The 8,864-nt window shown below is 35.7% G+C and overlaps 1 pseudogene; it reads right to left on the bottom strand.

The window, feature by feature from the left end:
* Positions 1–3,048: 3,048 nt before the first annotated feature.
* Positions 3,049–5,834, bottom strand: LOC127413558 (gastrula zinc finger protein XlCGF7.1-like; annotated as a pseudogene).
* Positions 5,835–8,864: the final 3,030 nt, after the last annotated feature.

Raw genomic sequence — 8,864 nt, 5'->3', positions numbered from 1 at the left:
CAGTGTCGCCATAAATTACAATAACAGAGTGTAATTGTATAGCCGCATTTATCATGTTAGCGCCATGAATGCAAAAGGTAAACATAACAAATTACACGTTATCTGCTGCAAACGTTTTAATTTAAAAGTTCATCGAGTGGCTAAAACAGCTTATTTTATTTATCATGAGTGAATTGTATTCATAGAATGAGGCATGAAGTCATTGATAACACATTAACAGCACATTTTAATGTCATATTAGTTGATGTTTTACAGTCTTGAGCATCCTCATATTTAAATGTACCTTTCCCACAGCGGTGTAGCTGGTGTCTGAATATTCACAAACATTATGTCGTTGCTTAGCTATTTCAAACTTCTTTTTGGCTCTGAGCAAAGAACAAAGCACTTCACTGAGTGTGCCAGGGCCTTAAAGGAATAGTTCACCCAAAAATTAAAATTTCTCTCATTATTCACTTACCCTGATGCTATCCCAGATGTGTATGACTGTCTTTCTTCATCAGATCACAAATTATGATTTTTAGAAAAATGTTGAAGCTCTGTAGGTCCTTATAATGCAAGTTAACAGGTGCCATCAGCTTGCTGGCTATTTGACAGTCCAAAAAGCATATTTAGGCAGCATAAATGTAATCCACACGACTCTGGATCAGTCGATCACATGTCTTTTGAAGCAAATCGATAATTCAAAAGTTTTTAGCTTTAAATTGTAACTTCCAGCCAGCACTGGGATGTTGTTTGAAACGACCTAACGCTTAAGTCCTAGTGCATACAGGACTTATTACATTAAGGAGATAGCGCTTACGTCACAATGCGCTGACTGCTGGCAGAAGCAATTTTTTTAAAGCGAATAAAGTTTTAATTATTGATTTGTTTCTTACACCAACCTATCAGTTTGCTTCATAAGACATTAATTGATCGAATAGATTCGTGTGGATTACTTTTATGCTGCTTAAATATGCCTTTTGAACCAAATAGCCAGCAAGCTGATGGCACCCGTTTACTTACATTATAAGGACCTACAGAGCTTCAACATTTTCTGCTGAAGAAAGACAGTCATACACATCTGGTATGGCATGAGGGTAAGTGAAAAATAAGAGAATTTTCATTTTCGGGAGAACTCTTCCTTTAAGTCTGTCCCTCACAGCATTTTCATTCCCATCAAAAATTAAATGCAGTGCTACTTTAAAAAAGGTATATTATATAAAAAATGCACAGAATAATTCGATATACCAATTAAAATTTGTCAGTTTGAGTAGGATTAGAGTAAGATGTTAATTGTACATGTATACTTTATACAGCATTTCAAAGTTTGATTTATAAGTGTTCACCATGAATAAGATGCATGGTGTATAGCAGAGCTATAAATTCTAAGATCAATGGACATGGGTTATTGTGGTATGCTGTTTTCTCTGATAACAATTTCACTTATCAGCATGTTGCTATTAATAGATATTGAGAGAGGGTGCCATCTGCAGATACCCCAACCCACCCCTACACAAAAAGTTAGGGCCTCCATCAGTAGTACTCCTCAGGTCTAAACAATTCCATATCAGGCTAAATAACTGTAGGGGGCGACAGCTGGGTCCTCACTATGGATATTGGAGAATAAAAACTCAGGTTTTGCAATAATCAAATAAGAATTTACTGACCTCTATAGGTTCAGTAGGTATCACAAGTCAATGAGACACCACAGTTAGAAAGACAGTAAGTTGAAGAAGTTTTACAAACTTTCCAAAGCAATTATAGTCATATGCAAATTACATTAAGGTTGTCATCGTACCACAGTTTCTAGCATTCTGGTAGGTCAATTACTTTAAACATTTTAACATATAACAAATATTGACTGTTTCCATCTTCATGCAAACAATAATTGTTAGCCACAACATGAATCAAGTTCCCATCCTTGGTTGAAACAAACTTATGGTCAGATATCAGAGGTTAGCTATCAGTTATGGCTACTCCTTATTTCTTTACGTCAAAGGGGTACCAAGGAGAGCAATTCAAATCCTTGGAAGTTGTTTTCGACTATGGCAGAGTCACATTTGAGAGGGCACAATAACCGTAAATAATTCAGAGACATGAGTTATTTAGACATGCAATGTGTAGGTGTTATCTTCTTCTCAGGAATAGAGGCCTTTTCCCCAACCTTGATGGAATGCCAGGCCTCATCATCTGTGGAACATTAGGACAGAGCACAGAGAGGAACAAAAGGGCACAAGAGAGCACACCATTGCTGCATCTAGTTGCCTACTATTATAGTTAAGTCAGGAAGTAAATTTATGTTTCGATTCATTGATGACATGAGGTAGATCATAATGAGGTAGATGTGTTGTCCAGTCATGGTTACTTTTACGAAAAAGGGTATATGATTCATTATGTAATAAAAATAGAAATGGAATAAATGCAATACAACATAAAAATGCACATTCTCCGGAAGCAGGGCAAAATGAGTAATCACTGTTACTGCACTCCTGGCATGGGCCAGACCCTCAGTCACCCTTCAGATTACATACATATTACTTGTACCTTTTAGGAAAAGATAACAGAACATTGATTAATATAATAAGAATAAGAGAGGATTATGAAAAATAAGATAACTTTCAAGAGCAAAGAGGGATTCGAATTGTTCCCCTTCATAACAATGTAACTTTTTTTTTTTTTTTTTTACAATTCAGTTACTATTATATGAAATTTCGTTCATAATATTTCCTTAATAATTACTCGTTTTCCTTACTATTCATTGTACTCGTCATTTCTATTTTTTACTAATTGTTTCTTGCTCTTGATATAGGCTACTTTGCTATCCTATGTTGTGTGCTGTATTGTCTGCATAAGTTAGAGATAATGAGTCGTCTCCATTTCAAGGTCTCTTGTCATCACAAGAAAATGTTGTGAAGCAGTAATTTCCATTGCTTTTGCTTGGTATAATAACACTTGTTGAATTTGTGCTGGTCAGATGAAGTCAGACTAAGCATATAGAAAGACACAACTAAGATTATTCGATAAACTGCATTTTATTTTATTTAAAATGTAATGATAAGATCAGCCCAATTTTTTGTTTGAATATAGTTTATCACTTCATTGTATCACTAAAGACTTAATAACGAAGAAAACATGAAGTATGCGTATTGTGCACAATCATTTATAGAAATGAATAACCTAACAGTAAATATTACTCAGTTTGCACATGTGCATCACATTAACCTTTTCCTGAATGCAGTTTATTATGCATTAACAGCGAGTATTTATAACGATAACATTTTCCACACTCTGAACAGGAGAACGGTTTCTCTCCAGTGTGAATCCGTGTGTGTTTCTGCAGTGATTCAAGGCGTGCAAAGCTGTGTCCACACGCCGAGCAATAAAACTGTTTCTCTTCAGAGTGACGATCATTTTGGTGGCGTTTGAGATTTACCAGACTGTAGTACGTCTTCTCACAGAGCGAGCAGGAAAATGGTCTTTCTCCGTTGTGTTTCCATATATGACTTTGGAGTTTGGCGGAGGAAATAAATTTCATCCCACACTTATCACAAACGAAGCGCTTCACAATTTGTCGTTTTTCACCCATGTGGATTTTGAAGTGTAATTTAAGCCAGTCTGAACGTCTGAATGCCATCCCACACAGTTTACAGCAGTACGGAGTCTCTCCAGTGTGTATTCGCATGTGAGACACCAGGTTTATTTTGTGACGGTACTCCATGCCACATAGTTTACAGCTGAATTTTTTACCACGAGTCTTACGTCTGTTTGAGGGGGAGAGACAGTTAGTTCTGTGTTTGTGTCCGTATCTGAAGGACTTTCATCAGAAACCCGAATATATTTCTTTGTATATTTTAGTCTACAGCAAAAGTACCCAACTGATTCCATCCACTTTGCTCAGCACCAGAATCTCTTCACGCTCCTTGATGGGACCTGGGGCCTTTGTGAACTCCTTTGACCCCAGAACTCCCACAAAAGACTCCTCAAGCGTCAGTTCTGATGAACGCTCCTGTTCACAATCTGGCTCGTCCTTTTCAATCACAGGCTTCATATCGATGTCGTCAGGATGCTAGGGAAACAGTTTTCAAACAGAGATGTAAAATTGTAATTTTCTCTGAAACATATAAAGAGGACAGTCACATCGAACTAAGCATCAAAGGTGATCACACATGGTGGTTTAAATGTAATATTACACCCTGAATGGTTAAAAATAGCTTTTCTGTCCATCTGTCTAAAATTCTGCAACATTCACACACAGACAGCTGACATGACATGCAGTGTCAGTAGTGTAACCTATACACTATACTTTATATAAAAATATTTTAAACAGAATTTTACTTTTATTATTATCATACAGTACATGCCGTTTTCATGATCTCATATTAAATAAAGAGACTACATGGAATATTTGTCCTTCATTTTTCACACCACAGAATCATTTAAATACCATGTAAAAAAAGAAGCTAAAAGGTCATTAAAAATGGTAAAGACAACCTAAAATGTACACTTTCCCTTAAACATGTATAGACTTTAACCAAATGTCTTTATGTTGTAACAAACAGCATAAACAGGCTAAAGGGATAGTTCACTCCAAAATGAAAATTCTCTCATCATTTACTCACCCTCAAGCCATCCCAGATGTGTATGACTTTCATTCTTCTGCAAAACGCAAACGAAGATTTTTAGAATATCAGGTCCATACAATGCAAGTGTATATTGACCAGAACTCAGAGGGTCTAAAAAGGACATAAATGCAGCATAAAAATAATCCATGCGACTCTAGTGGTTAAATTTATTTCTTCTGAAGCGATATGATAAGAGTGGGTGAGAAACAGATCTATATTTAAGTCCATTTTTACTGTAAATCTACACTTTCACATTCAGCAATCTACTGGTCAGGGCTGGTCAAAAGTGAAAATATTTATAGTAAAAAATGTATTAAATGTTGATCAGTTTCTCACACACACCTATCATATCACTTCAGAAGATATGGATTTAACCACTGGAATAGTATGGATTAGTTTTATGCTGCCTTTATGTGCTTTTTGGACCTTCTGAGTTCTGGTCACCATTCACTTGCATTGTATGGACCTACAGAGCTGAGATATTCTTCTAAAAATCTTAATTTGTGTTCAGCAGAAGAAAGAAAGATTCAGAAGAAAGAAAATCAGATTTTTTTTATTTTATTTTTTTGCCTATCGGACTCAAATATGTTTCGGTGATTGTAGACTGAACAGTCTTTACTAGCCTGGGCTGTGTTTCCAAAAGCATCGTTAAGCCTAAGTAGATCATAGAAAACAATTGGCGCCAATGGTCTCTACGATCAGCTTATGCTTTTGGGAAACGCAGCCCCGATCCAAACCACATTCGTGGATGGTTTGGAATACGTTTAGAATCTGATTTTTGTTAATGCGTCTCAGTCTCAACGGTCCACATGAAACCCGATCTGATTAGTTGTGCGCGACTGGTTGTTTCGTCAGGATTTGCAACGAGAAGGCATGTACTGTGTTTCAAGTGGCATAAATGATGTCTTCACAGAGCACTTCGAAGGGAATCCAATTACGATGGCAACGCTGTAGGATCGTGATGTTACAAACATAATTTTCAATAAAAATCACTAAAATGTGAATTCAGTGAAACCAGTTTAGCACAGATGGACCACCTGGTTTTAAAATTAATCGGAGATATTAGAACGGCCGAGAATTTGACTTTGGAAAATCTACTTAGTAAGGAGCAAGAAGGTCAAAGAATTAGAGTAGCTGTAATACATTTTCTGAAAGACACAGAAACTTACACGATGATATAATTGATTTAATTTTTTGTTGTTATTGACTTTTTTCCCATCGCGTTGAAGCGTCACACTCCAGGTCAGTAGGTGGCGGTAATCCACCATAAGATGGTTGCCAAACACCAATACAATACAAGAAGAAGAACATTTTATGATATCATTATTGTGAGATTTTACTACTGATTTTAAATATGTTCTTTGCTCGTAATCTTCACCAACCTTTTTGGAGATTTCGGCCTTTCCTCGTTCAAGTAGATAGGAGGTGTTCTTTTATGCCGCTTGTTTACATAGAAAATAGCTGCCCGGCAGTCTCGCTGTCCGACCCTTTAATGACCCGCTAAAATTCAGGACAATAGGCGTCCCGTATGGAACGTCGTAATTTCGGCCAAAATATGGAGTTGTAAACCCTGGCAGCAACAAACATTGCACGTACGTTTTTAAGCCGTTGTTTGTCACCAATGTAACGATATTTGGACAGTGACCTCGTGAAAAACATGAAACAATGACAAAACATAAATTGCTAAACTCTCACACGTGGTGAACGCACGCAAGTTTGCATCGTTGCTATGACAACTAATGAAAAAAAAAAAAAAATCAGATCTGTCCATAAGTAACTTGCGGTCTAAAAAAAAACGGATTTGAGAAAATACATCTAATTTTCCTGCAGTGAGAACAAAGCCTTTATTACCACTCACTTGCAAGTTTGCAAAATTAACTCTTGTTAGAAAAAGAATAAATTATCCTCTGGTCCAGTAAGATTTTCATCTGTAGAAACAGCATTTCCTCTTTTAGAAACTCCCATGTTTTTCCTTTTTTCCCTTTTGGCTGCAGAAGACCTCCACGTGGGAGGGGCTTACGCAAAAAGTGGGCCGGCGCCTCCGAGTGGGAGGGGCTTGTGCCAAAAGTGGGCCTGCGCCTCCGAGTGGGAGGGGCTTGCGCCAAAAGTAGGCGGAGAGATCTTCCAATGTTCATTAAGAATATGATACGATTGTAGAGGCGATGGCAGCAAGCGAAGTAACCGACTTCATTTTAACTGTTGCATATTTATCTTTCTATACGATTTCAACATATTTAACCTGATTTTGTCATCTTTAACATAAATTGTGTAAGACTTTGCATTTAAAGCCATTCAGATTTTTAGCTCATCTGTTGAATCCAAGTTTGAAAGCTCAAATGGCATGCTGACATAATATGTAATCAAGCATTCATCATATTTTTATATTTAAGCATAAAACTGAAAATCTAAGGCAAACAGAGGCACCCTGATTTTGTTACTATACATGTATATATAATATACTGTAGGCTCTATATATATATATATATATATATATATATATATATATGAGCAATAATTATGTGCAATACACAGCTTAGACTATTTATAATTATCTAACATCTACCTCTTCTTCCATTACATTCCCTTGCACTATCTGTATGTGTATATATATATATATATATATATATATATATATATATATATATATATATATATTCATGTATATATCTGTTCTATTCAAATCATGTCTATTGTGTATTTCTATATAATGTATACTTATATTTTCTATTTGCTTTTTATTTTTTATTTTCTTGTATATTTTGTGCACTGGAAGCTTCTGTCACCAAGACAAATTCCTTGTATGTGTAAGCATACTTGGCAATAAAGTTCATTCTGATTCTGATGTGGAGTGAGAAACTGACCACTATTTACCAATGATATCATTTAAAGGGATAGTAACGCAAAAATGAAAATTCTATCATTTAGTCACTATTATGTTGTTCCAAATGACTTACGTTTTTCCATGGAAATGATGTTAAGCACAATGCTAAATGTGAAAACTATCAATCAATGAAAGAACATTTTAAAGCAATGAAAGTGCATGGTGATTGAGGCTGTCAGTCCCTAGTACTATTTTGTGTAACATCTCCTTTTGTATTACATGCAATAAAGAATGTCATATGGGTTTGGAACATCATGAGGGTGAGTAAAGAATTGGTCTTTTTAAGGTAAACATTACATCTCTTTAATGTTATTTTCTCTTTGACCAGGTAAGATGCACAATTGTTAAGCAACTAAGCAACATAAGTTTTTGTAATTTCTGCCCCTCTGCATGATTGCATAAAACTAATATCAACAATAAAAAATATTATTAACACAATATTTGTATAATACATTATACAGTACATTTAACAAAATGTATAAAAAATAAAAAAAATACACTGGCGGCCAAAAGTTTGAAATAATGTACAGATTTTGCTGTTTCAGATGGAAATTGGTACTTTAATTCACCAAAGTGGCATTTAACTGATCACAAAGTATAGTCAGGACATTACTGATGTAAAAAAAACAGCACCATCACTATTTGAAAAAAGTCATTTTTGATCAAATCTAGACAGCAGCCATCACTCCAACACCTTATCCTTGAGTAATCATGCTAAATTGATCATTTGGTTCTAGAAAATCACTTGCCATTACATCAGACACAGTCGAAAGATATTTGGTTTGTTAAATGAAGCTTAACATTGTCTTTGTGTTTATATTTGAGTACACAATATGCAATAGACTGGCATGTCTTAAGGTCAAAATTAGGTCAAAAATGGCAAAAAAGAAACAGCTTTCTCTAGAAACTCTTCAGTCAATCATTGTTTTGAGGAATGAAGGCTATACAATGATTGAAATTGCCCAAAAACTGAAGATTTCATACAAAGGTGTACACTACAGTCTTCAAAGACAGATGACAACTGACTCTAACAAGGACAGAAAGAGATGTGGAAGGCCAGATGTACAACTAAACAAGAGGATAAGTATATCAGAGTCTCTAGTTTGAGAAATAGACGCCTCACTTGTCCTCAGCTGACAGCTTCATTGAATTCTACCCGCTCAACACCAGTTTCATGTACAACAGTAAAGAGAAGACTCAGGGGTGCAGGCCTTATGGGAAGAATTGCAAAGAAAAAGCCACTTTTGAAACAGAAAAACAAAAAGAAAAGGTTAGACTGGGCAAAGAAACACAGACATTGAACAACAGATAATTGGAAAAGAGTGTTATGGATCTTAACTCCATTGAGCTTTTGTGGGATCATCTAGACTGTAAGGTGCGTG

The sequence above is a fragment of the Myxocyprinus asiaticus genome, chromosome 23, assembly GCF_019703515.2.
Source record: "Myxocyprinus asiaticus isolate MX2 ecotype Aquarium Trade chromosome 23, UBuf_Myxa_2, whole genome shotgun sequence".
NCBI classification, from domain to species: Eukaryota; Metazoa; Chordata; class Actinopteri; order Cypriniformes; family Catostomidae; genus Myxocyprinus; species Myxocyprinus asiaticus.
This window is presented reverse-complemented; position numbering and strand designations above follow the sequence as displayed.